The sequence below is a fragment of the Herpailurus yagouaroundi genome, unplaced genomic scaffold (genome assembly GCF_014898765.1).
Source record: "Herpailurus yagouaroundi ecotype Mexico unplaced genomic scaffold, PumYag 100, whole genome shotgun sequence".
NCBI classification, from domain to species: Eukaryota; Metazoa; Chordata; class Mammalia; order Carnivora; family Felidae; genus Herpailurus; species Herpailurus yagouaroundi.
In genome coordinates, this window is record NW_024412391.1 from 54,296,630 (window position 1) to 54,316,299 (window position 19,670).

The 19,670-nt window shown below is 37.3% G+C and overlaps 1 long non-coding RNA gene across 1 annotated transcript in view; it reads left to right on the plus strand.

Annotated features, from left to right (window-relative positions):
- The window catches only part of LOC121028673 (uncharacterized), a 132,387-nt gene that overhangs the window by 20,797 nt on the left and 91,920 nt on the right, over positions 1-19,670 (plus strand). Inside the window, exons 6-7 of the long non-coding RNA XR_005789376.1 lie at positions 9,400-9,576; positions 16,970-17,124. This is a non-coding gene — a long non-coding RNA (uncharacterized LOC121028673). The remainder of the gene's footprint in view (positions 1-9,399; positions 9,577-16,969; positions 17,125-19,670) is intronic.

Sequence of the window (19,670 nt, forward strand, 5' to 3'; positions counted from 1 at the left end):
CAGTGGGTCCAAGATTGCAAACTCAGGCACAGTGGCTCAGCATGTACTCTCAACCACAGTCTCTCAGACTGCTGCTCTCCTGCTTGAAGCTTTCCAAGGGACGAGAAACTAGTTCACTTGGAGTGCTACCCATTCTTTTTTTTTTTTTTTTACCCACTTCTTATGTTTAAACCTAATTTTCCTCATGTTGAGCTGCTACCTGATTCCTAATAATCACCAAAATGTGGTTCTCCCTATTACACAATGCAAAATGATGCCTCACTAAGATTGCTGAATTTAGTGCTGCCCTTGAGATATTTGTAGATAACTCTTCAAATGCCAGTTTTCTCTTATCCAGCGTTAGTATGCCCCCTTGTTATTTCTCTTGGAATGTCATTGAGGCCCTTCACCTCTCCAGCAGTTCTCCAGGCAGAAATAGTCCTCTTAAGGTATGATACCAAGACTTTAGGCTAGAGTTTCTGGGATGCTTTTACTATTGTAGAACAAAGACATACATGAGTTCTACTATTCATAAACCTAAACTTCCACCGGTGAAAAATCAGATCAGTGTTTTGGCAGCCTTGTTACAGAGTGACACAAATTTTATATGGATAGGAAGGAAGGACCACAATACTTACTTAGGGTCTTGTGATGTGCAGGGGTTTTATGTTATCACTCCACATTAAGGGAGTCAGTAATGGAATGTCAGGATTGCGGAGTTACTCCTTGTGAGTTCTGTCCTTTAGCCCTGCTCCCTTTCAAATGAACCTACCCTTTCAAGTATTCCCTTGCAAACAGCAGTGACATATGGCATCAACTGTGCAAGTGAGAGAAATAGTGTGGTCACAGTGGGAGGCGATCAGCCAAAACAAATTGGAGGAGAGATGAGAGATTGTGAGACTGAAGGCTCTTGTTTGAACTTGGAGTTGAATGAGACCTGCCTGGGACAAAACTAGCACATGAGACAAATTAAGGAAATAAAATATTTGGAAATGTACTCTTGGAATAATAGGAGACTTCGAGGTCTGGATTTTACCCAGGGCCTGGAATTGGTGGTTCTTTGGTCTAAATGAAACATTCAGTCATTAAAAACTGAACAAATATAGTTAAGTCATGTTTAGAAGGAGAGTTTGACTCACTCTTCAACTCCTAATTCTCTGAAAACAGTATACAATTTTCTAACAATGTGATTTTAATGGTATTGAAGTGAGATTTTATTTTCCAAGTTTTAAGCCATTCTTGACAATTAAACTGAGGGTAGCCATAAACAATCTATGAAGAAAATGCCCATGTTGGGTCAGAAAATCTTAAATTGTGCCCTTGCACTGACATTAGATATTTTATCTCTCTGTTTTAATTTCTTACTGTGTAAATTGGAATTAATCTACTTATTTCACAGAATTAAATGTGATGTTCAATGGGAAAATCTTTTGTGAAGCACAACCTACTATTTAAATGTCATTTATTATCATCAATATTTATAACACTATCCATATTTCTTAAATATTCTTTCTGATGTATGAAGTTCTTCAATTTTGTAAAGCAGCCGTTAAATTGGGAATCTCTTAAAAACACTCATTATTCTTATGCTAAAGATTGGTGGCCAACCACCAAGTCCTTGCTTCTCTTCTTCCACAGCAATAGAATCCGTAGTTGGTAAAGCTCCCAGACTTCCTTAGGGTTAGATGTGGCCAGATGTCTTAGTTTATGTGAGTGAAAGTGACATGTGCCACCTCAGGACAATTTCTTAATACTAGGCAGTGCTTCCTGAGTTTTTCTTTTTTACTGCTAACAAGTTCTAACCTGGACATACTGACATATCACACATGAAATAGACACCTTAGAGGATGGTGGGAAAAATATACATATGAAACCTGGCTTTCTGGGTCACCCTTTGGACCATACCTGCCTGATACCCTGGAAGTCCCACCTTTAACTATTTTGGTTAGAGAAATAAACTATAGTTTTTAAGCTACTGAATTTTTGATGTCTGTTTGATACAAGAGTTTACTGCCAGTGAAAGAACTATTAAAAATTATATCCATGGTGTTTAGGGATATTCTCATGTTTTCTCTATGATCCCAAGGCTGCCAAATGCTAGGGTGGAAATGAGGAAATGTTCTAAATAATAAAGACTCTCAAATGGGCAGCATGGAATGAATAGCATTGATAACCTACCACTGAATAAATGATAAGAAGTTTGATTTTTTTAATATTGAGATAATTTTATACTTGTAAAATAATTGCAGACGCAGTGCATAGGGTTCCATTTACTTTCACCCAGCTTCCTCTTATATTAACATTTTATGTGACTACAAAACATTTATCAAAAACTAAGACATGAACGTTGGTACAATATTATTAACCCAAGTGCAAGTCTGATTCACATTTTACCAGTTCTTTCATCACTGTTCTTTCTCTGTTCCACATCTAATCCAGAATTCCATGTTGCACTGACATGCCAATGTAGTCTCCTCTCATCGATGAGTCCTCTGTCTTTTCTTGTCTTTTATGGCCTTGACACATTTGAGGTGTGCTGTTCAACTATTTTGTACAAGGTCCTTCAACTTGGGTTTGTCCACTGTTTTCTCATGATTAGATTGAAGTCATAAATTAATGAAAAGAATATCACAGAAGTGATGTGTCCTTCTCAGTACATAGTATCAGGGGGTCCATGGAGTCAATATATATGACTGGTAATGTTAACCATAATTCCTTGACTGTGGTAGTGTCTGCTAAAGTTTTTCATTCTAAATTTACTTTTTTTTCCCTATTGTAATTACTAAATTCTGTGGGGGCATAATATCCAAATATCCTCTTTCAGCTAAAACTTTCACCCACCCATTTTAGTATCCATCTGTGGATTTTGTCTGTGGCAAGTTTTACTATAGCATCCTAATGGTAGTTTTCTATTTTCTCTTAGTACTTTCAAATTGGTTCATTAACATTCTCTATTTATTTTAGGCAGATATCTAGGACTGGGATTGCTTGGCCGTAGAGGTATATGCTGAATTTCAAAGAAACTGTCAAACTCTTTTCCTGTTTGGAAATGGCTGAGGCATTTTGTGATCTTGACAGCAGTGTCTGAGAGTTTAGCAGCATGCTGACCAATTTTTGGTATTGCTAATTGTTTGAATGTTAGACATTCTCATAGATGTGTAATGGTGTCTTTCTGTGGCTTTAATTTGTGTGTCCCTGATGACTAATGATCTTGAACATTTTTTTCCTTTTATTAGAGAGAGAGGTGGGGGTGCTGGGGTGCGGCAGAGAGAGGGAGAGCACTCTGTAAGGGGCTGGAACTTGTGAATCCTGGGATCATGACCTGAGCTAAAGTAAGAGTCTGAGGCTTAACTGACTGAGCCATCCAGGTGCTCTGAACATCTTTTCATATGCTTATTCCTACTCTAGCTTCAAAATCTGTTCCTTAAAAATAAGTTAGTAAAGGGGCGCCTGGGTGGCTCAGTCAGCTAAGCAACTGACTCTTGATTTTAGCTCAGGTTCATGAGTTTGAGCCCTGCTTTGGGCTCTGAGCTGATATTGTGGAGCCTGCTTGGAATTCTCTCTCTCCTCTTTTTCTGTCTCTCCCCCCACTCACACACTTTCTCTCTCTCTTAAAATAAATAAATAAATTTTTAAAAATTAAACTTAAAAAAATGAGTTAGAGACTTAAAAAAAAATCATACCCTGCAGAAACTGAACTAATGGAGAATTCACAAAGACATTGTTAAACTAAACTTGAAATAAGTATTACTTACTCAAGAGAAAGAAATGTCAAAATCAGAACTAAGGAAGATGGTAGGACCCTTCAGTTTTTACATTCCTCAGTGACCTGAGAGAGTTCCTAACAAATCCCATCTAGGCTTGCTTACTATTAGTACAAGAACAATGTATGAATATAAGTATATAAGTAAACTTAGTGTGTGTTGTGGACACAGTGGTCATATAATGATAGAATATGGAATCTGAAAGAGATCTAGATACTTGGACCATCTTTTTCTGTTTAACCAGATGCTAGTGATAATCTGGACCATAATAAAATGTCTCTTGCCTAGTTCTTAGTGTTGTGTGTTTTTTGTTTCCCTCCTAATTTTTACATAGCTTTTATCTCCATATTTGGTGTTTCCCCCATACCTATCTAGGCAATTCTTTTTTTTTTTTTTATTAGTGTTTATTTAGTTTTGAGAGACAGAGACAGAGAGCGAGGGGCAGAAAGAATGGGAGACAGAGAATCCCAAGCAGGTTCCACACCACCAGCTCTGAGCCGATGTGAGGTTCAAACTAAAGAACTGTGAGATCATGACCTGAGCCAAAACCAAGAGTCAAGATGCTAAGCCAACTGGCTGTCCCTTTCTAGGCAATTCTTAAGCCTTATCACCTGGAAGAGTAACTGATCCTGAAATGTCCTTGGGGCCTTTATTACTATGGGGAGGATGCAATAATCCAGGAGAGAGCACAGGGTCCTTTGACTTACTCAGAGAGTGCCAGTCAGCATCTGAGACCATAAACAGCTTTCATTCATTCATCTAGTAAATATCTACCAAGCATCTGTGTCAGGCCCTAAACTAGGCACTCAGATGACCATAGTAAATAAAATAAAGGTCTTTTCCTGCTCCTAGTGACCTTTACATTTAATTTATTAATGAGTGTGTGTATGTGTGTGTGTGTGTATGGAGGTATATATATATATATATATACACACACACATACATACATACATACAGAGAGAGAGAGAGAGGGAAAAAGATATTTCTTTTTAAGAATGTGTTAGTGTTTCTCAGCCCCGGAACATACCCGTGGCAAAGGTGCATGTTGGATGACACAACTATGACAGGTTTCTTTAAGGGAAAAGAGGTAATAATCATTTTAGATGCTTACTTCCTGAGTGAACAGATGCGCGTATTTTCAGCAAATTGTTGAGATACTTCCTGTTGTAAAGCAGTTCTTAAAGACTTGGAAGAGTTATTTGCTTACATCAGATTTTAGGAAGTAATTCATAGAAGAACAATTCAAATACAAGGCTTAATATTGTTCCTCAAGCTACACCCTCTCTCCCTTTTTGCAGAAAAACACTGCCCAGACTTCCTATTAAATACAATCTTTTCCTAAAAGAAGGTGAGTGGTATCAATTTTGAAACAATGGAATGCCATCTGGGATGGTCGTTTATAGAAGAGAAGCTAAAAATGAAAATTATCATTAGGGAAACTGAACATACAGAAAATGAAGAGTATTTCGTTAGATTCTAACAAACTACTTATAATCTTATTCAAAACATAAAATCTTATTCAAAACTTTTGAAATGAAAATCCAAGCAGAACAGAGTAATACACAGATAAATATTCTCTAAAGTATATATGCATATATACCTATACATGTATATATGTATATTATACATATTTATCACACATATCATTATATAACATATAAATGAAGTATATGTATTTTTATATATACATACCATATATATATTTATATCATATATATAAACAGGATATATTTATGGAATGTTTCTGAATCTTCAAACATGATTTTGTATAAGGGACATAGAAATCTACAAATAAAGAAGAAAATAATTTTAAACACTTTAAAATAATTCAACATTAATTTTGAAAAGGTTATTCAACTGCTATCTTTTTGTGAACTTTAATAAAATATAGTTTTCAACTTGCTGAAATTTCTGGTCACTATTGTGAATGCTTATGACTTACATTTTTTATATTTCCTTCAAAGTTCTATGCTTAAATCATAAAAATATTTTTAAATTACTCACGGAAAATAATTTACTGGAAATATGTTAGCTGAAAGACATGGAAGTCTGGATGAATCTCACATACACTACAAACAACTGTGTGGCCATGTGTATTCAAACTCTGGCAGTCATCTTTGTATGCACTGAAATATGAATATTCATCCTTTGTGTTTCACTGTGATGTGTGTGACAGTATTATATGCCACCTTGACCTCTGACCATCACCAGAGATTAGAAGGATGTTATGTTGAGTGGCAATAGATTGAATTTCATAGCACACCTTCTTGTGACAAGAAACCATGACCCCCCTGAGATGTAATGAGTGAGAGAGTTTTGTGTTTGGAAGTGTCAGGAAATAGGGAGAACTACCTCAGGACATGCAGGTCAAAGTTTGAGGGAAAATATGTCTAAAAAATAAGAAGAGTAGAAGTATGGGTAAAATAAATATGAAAAAAGAAATCATGTGAATAACACCCATTTTAGAAGTTGCTTCACACATACACTCTGATGTAGCCACTTTTTAATCTCTATGGAAACTTCAAATAAAATGATTCAGTGAAAAGTTGGAGATTTTAGGCAAAGTTAAAAGTATAGGTACAACTGAGATTCCATGAAAACATGTTGCTAAGAAATTTACTGCTATTAACCACTTTCTGCTGTATTCTGGAGGAATGCTTTCCATTCTATATTAGTTATTTACATACCTTTTCTAAAATATTCTTTTTTTCTAGTTTTATAATCGCTCTAATTACTGGCTTGTACTTTTAATAGTCTTACAAAAATCCAATAAATAATCATTGAGTTCCAAGAATATTTCTTCAAGAAAAGTAAATATAATGCTGAGCTCTCTAAGGTGTAAGAATTTTTTTTACATCATCATAAAAATTATCACTTAGAAATGATTTTATGGATCTTCTATGTATTAATTTATCAGATTTTGGTATATCCCCCAAATAATTCATGTTGCATCTGCTACAGGATCATTGTATTTGGTTGCTGGGAGGACATACTTTCCATTATCAAAGTGGACTAAATGCAGTCTCTAAAAAAGTACAGAAAGCTTTCTCTTGCCTAATTATTTTCTTCTGTATTACTTCAGTGACTTGTTCTCATGGATAATTCACATTTTTTGTTCAAATTTTACTTGTTTAGCAGGATAGAGATTAACCTTTATATTTGGTTAATATTCATTCCATATTTTATTTCATAATGTTTATTAATAATGCTTTATTTTTGCTTAGACATTTGCTACAGAGAAGAGTGGATGTGCCACATTTGTCAATTTTTGTAAGTTTATAAATGTCTAAATTTTACGTTAAGCAGAAATTACAGAAAGATCAAGGTAATCTGAATTATGTTGTCCTCACTTCTCTGCTTCCTTGACTATGGGGGAGAAAAATTCTCCATTTGATGGACATGGGTATGACCAGGCAACATCAGCCATGGAAACATCAACTGCCATGGGAACAGATGTGGAGAAAATCTGTAATTTAAGATATTAAGTAAACTTGGAGAAGATAATTCAAGTCATACATGTTTTCCCTAAAATATCAGTTTTTTAAACTATTCTTTATCAGCTGTGATTCTTTGAGCTATCACTAAGTCACCTTGATTTATTTCCTGTACATAATACCTTTGAAGGTAGTAAGAGTCATGCCTTGTTTCTTCTCCCTTTCCATCAATTTCCTTATTAATTGTTTTCTCTTTTCTGGCACCAATTTTTGCAACTGCTAATCTCATTTAAACTTTTCTTCTTTAAGTGCTTCTAAGGCTCTAAAAAGAAGCTCTCAGATGCTAGAATGAAGTTCAGGAAAGGACTAGAATTCAGCAACTAGATTTGCCTGTTCAAGGTAGGCCAAAGACATCTAGGCCAAGTCCCAGTTTGATTGCAGGGGATACAAAATGAAAAGGCTCTCTGGCTTTGAGAATTTTACACACACTCAGAAAAAAATAATAAATTATATTTCCATATTACCTTAATAATTCCAAAAATTAGTAATTTTCAACTTTTTTGGAAGTGGGACGTAGAATAGATGATGTTAAAATGCATCACACTGCTATGGGAATATACAGAGTCACAAGTATTTCTATTCCACTAGTTACTAGTTGTAATTCCAAGGCGTTGGTTGTTACCAGAGAGGCTCTAACAGATTAGTGACTAGATACTGTGGAAGTCAACAATTCTTGCTGATACATTTCAAGTATTAGGACTAGACTCTGGTCTGTGAAGAAACACGGTTAATGTAGATAGGACCAAACATTCTTGGCGGAACTGAAGTATCAGGCCAGTATTGAGAAAGGAGGAGGACTGAAACACAGCCAAATAAACCATGCACCCACCTACCAAAAAGTGCTATAGAGGTCAAGGACTTGGTCTTAAACCTAAGACAGGAATTTTGAATTTAGAACTAAAATTTATGGTCAGAAAGGATCTAGTAAACCCCAGTGATATGAAAACAAGTCATGATTTAGACTTCCTCTTAACTAAAGGCTGGACTTGCTGAGGACTTCAGGGACAATCGACACTGTGTGTGTGTGTGTGTGTGTGTGTGTGTGTGTGTGTGTGTGTACACACACACACACACACACACACACACACACACTGTATTCTTAAATGCCATCCAGGAAATGCTCAGATCATCCAAAAAAAATTCCAGGATAGCCCTGTAAAGGAGTGATTAATATTATTCTGTCTTAAATCATGGGTAATTTAACGTAGAGAAGAAAAAATGCATTATTTGTCATGCTTTATCCTGTGTTTGAGCAACACTGAGCAACTACATCAACCCCCTCTCAAATTAATTGATTTCTTGTTTACTGATATATTGATGGAGAAATTAAAAGAAGTATTATTTACATGTTATTAAGCTAACAAATATGGCCAAATTAATTGTGGGTAACACTTGAGAAATTCTCTCCATCCCATTCCTGCTATAGAAATATAAGCTATAGGGGCACCTGGTGGTTTAGTGAGTTAAACATCCTACTGTTGATTTCAGCTCAAGTTATGATGTTACATTTCATGAGTTCAAGCCCCACATTGGACTCCAAGCTGGGAGTGGGGAGCCTGCTTGGAATTCAATCTCTCTCTCTCTCTCTCTCTCTCTCTCTCTCCCTCTCTCCCTCTCTCCCTCCCCTGCCCCTCTCTCTCTCAAATAAATAAATAAACTTCACAAAAAGAACTATAAGCTATGAGGAATAAGGAAAGGAAGGATATTTTCAACTTGACGCCTACAGGGAAGCCAGCATATCATGAAACTGAATCATGGCGCAAGGAGACAATCTGCACATCGCTTTTCTCTACCTAATTTCAAATGTTTGTCACAAAACAACGCCCAACCAACACCATATAACTCCCTGTTAACTGTCAGTAAGATAAGGCTAAAAGGTTTCTACCTCTGATTTCTCCCCCAGAAAGAGTACCATTCTAATTTCATGACTCCTGGTTTACATTCAGTATATAAGCATTTGAATATCATTCTTGTTTTATGTGTATATTTGAATAACTCTTTATATTGACATACTTTCAAGAAAAATCTTCTTTAGAAATCTGAACAAGATGTTCAAAAATGCAAAACTGGTTTTTAGTAAACCAAGTTAAACTTAAAAGTGATGCTGTGTGGAAAAGAGCAACAAAATGTTTCCTAGTGGTTATGTATGATTGTTTTATTAGGTTTGATAAGACTAAACAGTCCAAAGATTTGACAGTCCTGACACCTGGCATATGAAAGATGGAATTCCTGAATGGAAATTATTCTTATTGAACTTCTCTGAAGAGTTTGGCTGGAAAGAAGTATCTTTTCCAACGCCAGTACATTCTCGGCGCTCCTTCAACTGGCTGAAAAATGAGGTACTGAATTCTTTGCTTAATAGGAAATCTACTGTTGTTTTAATACATTTTTTTGGAAACCTTTTTTTTTTTTTTAATTTCTGTCATCACATTTCCTTTGTGGAAATAAATATGACACCATATGGGAAAAAATGTTATAGCTCCATATGTATAGAATAATATTCTGAATTTAAAGATGAACTAGCTCTAACCTCCATTTAATGATAAGAAAAATGTTGAAAATAAATACCCATACAGTTTATATGCTTCATGATTGCTATGCAAAACACCAAGGTAATATGGCTACTCTGTACTTGGCTGTGTTTAGGTAAAATCGGAAGTGTTTATAACATGAATAATAAGGTATTTTTATGCGGCTACATTAATTATCTTACTGGTTCTACTGTGTGATGCACAACAGACTCGTACAGACTTGTACTGTAGTTCAGATAGTCATATACAATATAGCTCAAAGAAGTGATTCCTATTCTTTCACCTATGACTTAAAAAAATGTAAGACAGAAAACCAAATAAAAAGAGGTTCATAAATCACAACAGTATAGATGTTGAAAAGGAAAAGTGGGTGTTTTTTGTTTTTGGCCTGTCAGTTTATCACATGAATTTTTAAGTTATGAAACATATAAAGAATAGCTTCATAACTGAAAACAAAAAAGGAGAATATGGATTAATTGAACAAAAAAAATAAAGGATTCTGCAGAATTTAGAGCTCATTAGAGGAAGCTATCCATTTTGGAAGGTCTAAGACACAAAAGTATTTTGTCATTCTGGAATACTTTCTCTTTTCGGCCCAAGGCTCAGTCATAGGAGGCACTATAGAACCAATACTTGGGGTAGAGAGCTAACAGGTATATTGAAACATTTGCCTCTTTAACCCATGAAGTATGTTCCATGAGTCCAATATGGTAGTAGGTGATGGACCAGAATTCATGAGTCCCCAAAACAATGAGCTGAGGGAAATTCTAACCTAAAGGTGACTAACATGTCATATCAAAACAACTCTACTGGCAGAGAATGCTCTTCCTCCTGAAATACCCATTTTATCTTTTACCCAAACATGATCTTCCTTTATGTTTTGCTCATTTTTCTCTGATCATAGAGAAGCATTTATCTCCTATTTGTCTCATGTCTCCTGTTTCATATGGTAGTTTCAAATAGGTGAAGATAGTCAAGTTCCTCAGCCTATGAGTCCAATGGAACCCTGTATTCTCCAGAGAAAACATTCTCAGCTCTTGACTTCATTTTTTAAATGTGAATTCTTGTCATGTTTGTTCCCCATCTTATTCCACATCTTTAATGAGTTCATAAGTTGTCCGCACCAATACATTTTAAAATGTGTCAATCAAGATACTCCAAATGCACTCCAATTTCTATAGAGGATCAGAACACTATCACTATCTCACTTATATTAGCTGTTATTGGAAACTAACATTTGTCCTCCAAATTTACAGTGAAACACTTTCCTCCCATATTGCCAGTCTCATCAACAGAATTACCTTCTTGCCATTAATGAACTCTCTCTCTCTCTCTCTCTCTCTCTATATATATATATATATATATATGGGCAAATTCTATGACAACCTAAACCAATAAAACATGAGAAAAATAATTTTGAATTGGACTAGATGAATGTTCCTCATGTTTGAGGGAGGTTAGTGCCATGATTAGTTATCCATTTGGCAGTTGAAATATTTCTTTCCTTTTCCTTGCCATGATTTATGTATAAGACAGCAAAAATAATACTCTCATCTATGATAGAGTTCTTTCTCCACATGAGCTTTTCTGCTTGCCAGCTTTCAACTTTACATTTTATCTGAAGTCTCAAGTAACTGACAGCATAGTCATTTTTTATATGCTTTTCCATTCCAATACTTGTTTCAATTCCACACTTCTGTTAAGAGGCAGGTATCACGCTTCAGTTCTGAGCCCCCAGGCAAGTGTTTCAGAATTGTCCTTACCTTCCTCTTTTGTGAATTGAGAAATAAATGGCTCACTAGTGGTAAAGAGGTTCTTCTTTTGTGATTCTTCATTGCATTATTTATACTTTGGCGCATAAATAAGGCTCAGATATAATCACTTGATATCAGATATTAGAGAAAGAAGAGGAAAAGAAAGGGGGAAAAACCCAAAACCTTAAGGATGATGATGTCAGAGTATCTCTGGGAATAGCCACTAATTGGTAATTGTGATTATTGGTTTTGTTATATTCATCCTCAATAAGTTTTTAAATTTCCTTTTGAATGAACACAGAATGTCCAAGGAATGTCACTGTAGTGCCAAAGATTTACCATTCTTTGAAGATGCTGTCAGAGCTTTCAGATACGTTGAATATTAGGATAAGGATGTTTTTAAACTCTCAGTCTCCTGGCTCCTTTTGTAGGCTCCAGACTACAGCTGATCTAGGCTAGAGATTTATGTTTAAGCAAGTGAAGAGTTCTAATTAAAATCTTGTTCTGGACATGTTAATAACTGAAATAAGACAGTGTTTGTGATAAAATGATCAATTACATACAGATGAGCAGAAAATCAAGGGGCCTGTTGAAGTTTTGTCCAAAAATGGGGAAGAGGTGTTCTATTGAATAACATTTGAAGGGGCTGTAGGAAACAAAAGTAAAGTTGCATTTTGCTGAATTACTAATTCATGATTCTTGCTACTTTGGAGGGTTGGCAAGACCTCAAAAGGTAATAGTTTTAAGACACTCCTAAGAAGACCAGATTGTGGGCAAATTTGGGCAAAATGCCCTCTAGCGAGCCTGGTGAGATCTTACCCTCAGGAGACCGTTCCCACATGATCAATGTGTATTGACCAATGGAAAACAAAATCCAAAAACTCAGGAGGGCCTCTTCAAATGTTCTTGATTATAAACAGTCCTTGGGACTTGGGGAGCTATAATATGAGAGATCAAATTACTCACCAGAGGCTCCAAGTCAGATGTATTTTGATTTAGAAATATGTTTTGATACCTAAAGTTTATGATTTTATTAAAAAGAAATTATACTTGCTTCATTCTAAAAGGTTTGTGGAGGGATTCCGGGGTGTCTCAGTCTGTTAAGTCTCCAACTCTTGATTTCAGCCCAGGTTATGATCTCACAGTTCGTGAGTTCGAGCCCTGCATCAGGTTCTGTGCTGACCATGTAGAGCCGTGCAGAGCCTGCTCTGTTCCTCCCCCACTTATGTGCGTTCTCTCTCTCTCTCTCTCTGTCTCTCTCTCTCTCTCTCTCTCTCTCCAAATAAATAAACTCTAAAAAAAAAAAAACTTGTGGAATAGAAGGAAATGCATGGCAGTAGTTGAGTCAGGACACACTGGGTCAAAAGGTCTTTGGATGGGCATGTGTCAGCTGTGGGGAAGTTCTGTCGGTGATGTCTAAAGACAAGTCATAAACAGCCTGGGCTTTCTGTGCATTGCTCTATCTCCATGGCTGCTAGGATGCATGGCCCTGTCTGCTGTGTAGTTATACAGAGCACAAATGCTGCACGGGCATTTTAGATTTCTGATCTTGATTCACTTTCCTCTCTGGCCAATTCTCTGTGAGTGGTTATTTTTTTATCCTTAATAGTCAGAGTTTTGTGCCTCTAGAAATATACTACAATTTTATGGCTCTTTCCGATGAGTGAATTTTTCAGCAACCATATGGTGTGGCTGGCTCTGACTCTGTCCAACTCTAATGACCTTCAGAATCTGTGCAGCAGCTTGTTCATTCCGATCTTTCTTAAGCCTTGCTGTATGGATTGCAGTCTTTGATAAGTCAAGTTGTTGAGTTATCATTCTCTTCCAGAAGGTTTAAATAAGAGAGTTTGAAAGTCATCCTTCGGTTGAGCTTTATTTTTGCACAGTTTGCTCTCTCCTTTGCCATAGGCATAATAAATCTAAGGCATGCCTTGTCATTTTCTTTTTGAATATTTTAGAAAATACTTATTTCTCAAGCCCTTTCATGAGAAGTGCCTAAGATAGTATTACTGTCCCTTCTCACTTGTATGTATTAGAATATTTTCTACCATGATCTCGGTTTATACTTATTGAACCTCATTGAAATGCACTTTTTTCCTTTTTTTCTTTATTTTTAACATAATTTATTGTCAAATTGGCTTACCTGCAACACCCAGTGTTCATCCCAGCATGTGCCCTCCTCAATGTCCATCACCCACTTTCCTCTCTTCCTCATGCCCCCATCACTTCTTGCTTACTCTTGCAATTATTTCAGAGTTTAAAACAGTAAAATATTAGGTAGTGTCATCAGTTTCTTTTCTAAAGTAAAACTCTTATTTTTATCCATGTAATAATCACTTTAATTAATATTTACTATATGATTAGCATAGCATATAGTATGAAGAAATTTAATGTGTAGAATGAAACACTACTGTTAGTAATAATAATATTAAATATATTTTAAAAAGGTAAAATTTGTTGAGTGGGTCCTACTTGCAAGGCACCATGGAAGAATTTTACATGTCAGATATCAATTAATTCTCATGCATATATGAATGGATTATAGAAAAATGAGATGTGGGAAAATTTGTTCTCTTCACACGGGGCAATAATAAATGTCATGTGGACAATACAGAACAAATTCAAAGTTAGGCAGCTTGATTTCTTGAAATTATCCTGACTTTCTGGACAAGATAGAGAAAGATGATTAAAATAAAATATTTCTGGGATACTTGGCTGGCTCAGTTGGTACAGCATGTGACTCTTGATCTTGGGGTTGTAAGTTCAAGCCTCATGTTGGGTTTAGAGATTACTTAAAAACAAAATCTTTAAAAAAAAAGAATAAAATAAGTATTTTTTTTAAATTTTTTTTTCAACGTTTATTTATTTTTGGGACAGAGAGAGACAGAGCATGAACGGGGGAGGGTCACAGAGAGAGGGAGACACAGAATCGGAAACAGGCTCCAGGCTCCGAGCCATCAGCCCAGAGCCCGACGCGGGGCTCGAACTCACGGACCGCAAGATCGTGACCTGGCTGAAGTCGGACGCTTAACCGACTGCGCCACCCAGGCGCCCCAAAAATAAATATTTTTGACGAGAATAGAGTTTTTAGCTCATGAAAGGCCTAGTGAGTCTGTCAAATAAAACGGGACTTTATCTTAGGGTAATGTAGATCAGGAAGGGCAGTTAAGTAAGGGGTGACATAATTGGCTGCAGTTTGAGAAAGCTCTATCTGGTAATTGGTGAACTGGAGGCAGGAAAGGTGAGAAATAGTTAAACCTCATTCCCAAGTTTCTGACTTGTGTTGCTTGAGTGAATGGGATATTTATATGACAGTGCAGGAGGAGTGAGGAAGATAATGTACTCAGGTTTGAAAACGTGGAGTGGCACTGAGGGGAATAGGGGATAGAGTAGAGTTTGACCCTCAGATAGAGATTTGTGCTAGTTCTGGATGGAGTAGAACTGAATGGGGTTCTCCTTTGAGCATTGTAAAGCACTGAAATGAGAGAGGCAGGGACTCAGGAGAATTCCAACACAGGCATCCCAGAAGACAGGGAGTTGATAGAGTTGCCTGACAACCATTTTGAACAGTGATGGGAGGAATACCAAAACAAGCAGGTGTGGTGAAAGCCAAGAAAGGCATTTCAGGAGATAGGACGACTGTCGTACATGTTTGAAAAAAGCTTTGTAATCTGATGATTGAAAAGATTCTGTTGGTTTTATTACCAATGAGATTGTTGGCAGTGTTGGCATGAGTAACTTCAGTGGAATGATGGATTCCACAGAGCAAGCTGAGTTTGACTGGGGAAACAACTGGGAGGTGAAGAAGCAGAAATAGTAATGTAACAAGTCTTTAAGAAGGTTGTCTGTGAAGCGCAGGAGCAAGGATACGTGCTGGCCTTAAAGAGACATGTAAAAACCGTCCCAATAAACTTAGACAAAAAGTACTCATAGTTGATTTGGCACCAAGAGAGAAGGCATAGAAAGAGGCATAGGTGTATATATTTTGCAAATGCAGGTAGTGCAAAGAAGCTTAAGTCCTCTGTAATCATACAGCAGATTAGAGAGGGGGGAGGTGCTTAAGGAGTTGAGAGAAGTCTCAATTAGCTGTTTGGGGAAAAAGGAAAGCAATGGATTAGGGTGATGTGAAAGGTAAGCTATGTTGAGGAACAAGTTGGGGCTACAGATCGTGGCAGGGATCTACAAGTTGCTGCCGTTTTCTCCAGAAGAATTTCGCATCCTGGAGAAGGCAAATAACTGCATTTCTTCATGCTTGAGGTTTTTCTATATGGCTGACTGCAGAACTCATATGAGTGGAGAGTGTATTACTAAGAAAGGAGTTGAAAAAACAGATCTTGTTATCTGGTTTGAGTAGCAATAAAAAGCAAGAACTATTTAATAAGCATGAGTTATGTGCCACATGTAAAGGGATACAGCAATCAGCAAAACAGCTATGGGTCCTGTTGTCCGTCATGTTAGTAGTCATACAAATGTATAATTACTAGTGATATTAATTGCTCTGAAAGAAAATTAAAATATGTGGTGAGAGGCTGAAGGACACATGGTCAAATATTTTAGATCAGATATACTGGAAACAAAATCTGAGAATGGGAGCATCACAAAGAAGTCTTACTGCTGAATGTTCTCAGGAGATTTGAGGAGACCTAGGGAAGCAGTAAGGGGTTCTGAGAATAGCATGGGAAGCGAGGATCCTTCTCAGTAATACTGAGAAGGTGGGCCGCCATGTGGTTGCACCTGATGTCTTCGCTGATCCTGTGGGAAGTCTTGCTGCTGTCATTGCCACTCAAATCTGTCCCAAATTGAGGCCAGGGGACAACGATTTGCATCTTCACATTACACACTCATTGGGTGAAGGTTGTCCCACCGAAAAAGTTTGTAATCATGAGCAAATCACTCGCTGCTACAGCTGAGGGAAATTCATAGTGAGGGTCATAGCAGAGAGCTTCTTAGCAGCCCATATTTCCAACAGTTGGGGGTGTTGTGTTAGCCCTAAATATGGTATTGAAGTGGAGTGCCATTTAATTCTTTATAGTCTACTGCTAAGTGATACAGATCCAGTAGCATCTTCTAGGAAGTGTTCTGTATCTGGGAACAGCTCCTCCAGGATCCCTGTTGACTTAGTTTCCTGGGAAACTTCTAAGGAAAGGGTTATCGGATCAATTGTAATCCCTTTTGCTGCATGTGATCTCTTAGCAGTAGCTGATATTCATCACCCTCCTGCATGACATCTCCCAGATTTTGTTTTCTTATTTTTAACTGTTTTGCTTGCTAGGTAGATTTCCTGGTGGAGTGACTGAGATTGTTATCCCCGGAGGATCCCTGGTTACCATGCTATTCTCAGACATTGGCTGCTGTACTTGTTCATTATTTTAAAAACCAGTTATGGAAGCAAGGGAATACCCCATTGCAGCTTCTGAGCACAAAATGTATTCATCCTCATTTTGCAGCTTTACGGTCAGGGTGGGTCTCTTGGAAAGATGCCTGCTGAAATGGTGATTACTTATTTTTCCTGATGTTTTCTTGGCACACGGAACAACTTTGAAAACCAACTGATGAATATAATTAGGTGTATATTGAAGAGACCCATTCTGCCATTCAGCAGGTAAGTAATTTCTGGGTGGTATTATACATGTCCTATGGTCATGAGCCCATTGCCACAGTTCATTCGCTATAAAGTTGGTCCTTTTGAGTCATAGTCATGTGGAATTCTGTGTCAATAGATAATACATTTTACTATATGTTTTTAGATATACAGGAAAGCCAAGCATAGGAAAGACATTTATAATCAGCATATGGATCTGACATGCTGATCTTTCCATGTGGGAGGAGTCCAATGCATACTCAGCTTTCTACCAAGTGGTTGAGTGGTCTTCAGGAGGCTGGAATCACATCAGAAGCTCATCATTTGTATCTGTTGTTGGCTAGTTAGACATTCAGCAGGAATAGTGTCCAGAACAGTCTTGGTGAGTGATTGCCCATGAATAACCTCCATCCCTGCCATAATGGAAGCTACAGTCATTATCCCTTTGACCCAGCACTGGTTGACCAGTGACAGTGACTGACTGACTTTATATCTTAGTCATTCTCTCTACTTTGTTACTTAAGTTTCTCTCTGGGGTTTATGCTCACTAGTGGCATTAGCATGCAATACAAAATCTTCACGCTCTATGCCCTCTCCCAGAAGTCCATCCACATGTTTCTTCCCTCAGTTTTCATTGTATTGTTAAGAAATATACCTCTTGACTGCCTATCTCTTTTATCTACAATAATAATGTGTTTTATTAACCCTCTCCACAACTTCGTTGGTGGAGTTGTCCTCTTCTACAACGTCATTGTGTTGCTCATTGTGAAAACTGCACCTGTTTTGTTTCTAACAGTTAAGAGTTGCTACCTGGATTCCTATTCTATCATCCCATCATCCCCATCACTTTCATGAGTCCTAGCTTTCCCCCCACCTCCATCAGCCACTGTCTACAGAGGACATGTTGTACTGAACTTAATGATGATGGTGCTCCTCCCACTAGGCATTCCTTATTCATTTAGTAAATGAAATTTTCCCCAGGCCATCCCATGGAACATATTAAACTGGTAGGTTTTCCAGCCTTAGCTAGTACATGCATTCTAGAATGTTTACATCTCTGAGTCTTTGGAACCCTTCCTCCCTTACCTGTTGCAGCAATTCTGGCATTTGTACTTCATTAAGGCAGACTATCAATTTTCGTAAGTTTCCAAGAGTCATCTTAGCCATGTATTAGTAATGCCTCCTGGGGTACTTGCCAGAATTTGAAATATAGTACAGATAAGTATTCCATATCAGTAAACTTTTCTTTATCAGATTTATGTCTGCTTCCCTCAGTGCATCTGAGAATATAGTTCCATGCATTTTTTCCTTGCTCCTGCTGGTATATATCAGCCAGCAGGAACTTCTTCAGTCAAGAGTCCCTCTTTTTCCTTGGCAGACTACTCTCGTTCCTCTTCAGGCTATGATAGGATTTGACAGATTTTTAGTGGTAGGGTTTTAAAATGGTTGCCAGGATGGTAGAAGGGAGTAGATCGTTGAAGAGGTAAGCATTGTCTTGTAAGGCACCTGCCTTACTTGAGGCCTCTGCATAAACTTCTTGCAAGGAGAGCTATTAAGTTCTAATAAAGAGGGTATAGGGTCAATTTTACAGGCCCAACAGGTTCAGGGAGTTTGAGAATTCAAAGTTCTCAACCTAGAAATCCTTGTTCCATATCTTAGGGTCTTTCTCTTTTCCACTTTGGGCTGTGACCTTGGCACAGAAGACCTCAACTACCAATGCAGCCTTGTCAGAAGCTCTGTTATTCTTAAGATAAAGTCATGTATCTGATCCTCTGTTCTGACTTCCCCCTACTGCATGAGATTAGGGTTTCTTTAAATGCAGCCAATGAAGACCTGTAGTTTTGTGTTTTGCATTAAATTGGGAATCAGTGACTGAGCCTGACATTGTCTTTCTTCAGTGAATCAATGGAACTAATTAAGAGCCACCTATTTCCATAGGCATTATAGCTACCAATTTGCTCATTCTGCCCATGTGCTGGAAATATTGTTGTCAATATTGTTCCCTCCTACTGGTATCCCATCTTAGTGCATCAACAGTGAATGTTTAAATTAGAGCATGCCAGAGGCTCTCCACACCCCTCCTAACCTCAGTGATGGTGTCTTTATTGTCACTCAGACACTGGGAAATCCAGCTCTAATGTTTCACTTTACACTTGCTTCCTAGTACCATCCTTGGTACTATCATAGGCTGGATTCCCTGGAAGTAGACTCTGAGAAAAAAATGTATTCTAAAAGTTCATTGGAAAGATGTTAAGGAGATATTCCTGTAAATAAGTAGGGAAGACAGGAATGGAAGGAAAGAGAAGTTCATCCATCATAACTGGTAATCAATAACTGTAATCAATAACTGGTAATCAACTGTAATCAACTGTAATCAATAACTGGTGAACATTTGTAATTCAGTTGAAGCAAAGGGACAGACATTTAGACATGGTATAGCCTTCATTGGATGGTCATTTCCAGTGTAATCTGCAATGGTGAGCAGTTGATAGCTGATATCATTTGATAGTCAATAGCAGTTTATCTCACTGCTGAAAAACAGATCTGGATAAAGCATGCAGTATTTA